This window comes from Penaeus monodon, chromosome 28, assembly GCF_015228065.2.
Source record: "Penaeus monodon isolate SGIC_2016 chromosome 28, NSTDA_Pmon_1, whole genome shotgun sequence".
NCBI classification, from domain to species: Eukaryota; Metazoa; Arthropoda; class Malacostraca; order Decapoda; family Penaeidae; genus Penaeus; species Penaeus monodon.
In genome coordinates this window covers 7,590,442-7,590,796 of record NC_051413.1, presented here as the reverse complement: position 1 = coordinate 7,590,796, position 355 = coordinate 7,590,442, and the positions used below count along the sequence as shown (strand labels likewise).

General features: G+C 45.6%; 1 protein-coding gene across 1 annotated transcript in view; it reads right to left on the bottom strand.

Annotated features, from left to right (window-relative positions):
* LOC119591351 (diacylglycerol kinase theta-like) overlaps positions 1-355 on the bottom strand; it is an 81,122-nt gene that overhangs the window by 48,833 nt on the left and 31,934 nt on the right. The gene's annotated exons all lie outside the window — the stretch shown is intronic.

Here is a 355-nt window from a genome sequence, read left to right as displayed (position 1 = left end):
GTCTACAAGCGATAAAAGTTCAGTACTATCAGTACTGCCGTTTCCTTGGCATTTCCAAAAGTACATATGTTTGTCTAAGTATCACAGCGCCGACATCCGCTGAAAGCCGCGAGATGACATCAGCGCCGAGACTAGTGAATTGCTCGCCGGTGGCCAGCTGCCACTCCTCGCCTGGCGCCCCGAGACCGCCCCGCCAATATACATCTTTTTCTGTTATTCAGCAACCTGGGACTTCTTGTTCCCATCTTTGTCGTATTTTCTCTGTGTTTCCTGCACACTAAATGTATAATATATATATTCATATATTACAAGAAGCAAGAACCAGAGCGTGAATACACACAGACCTGTATTCTAA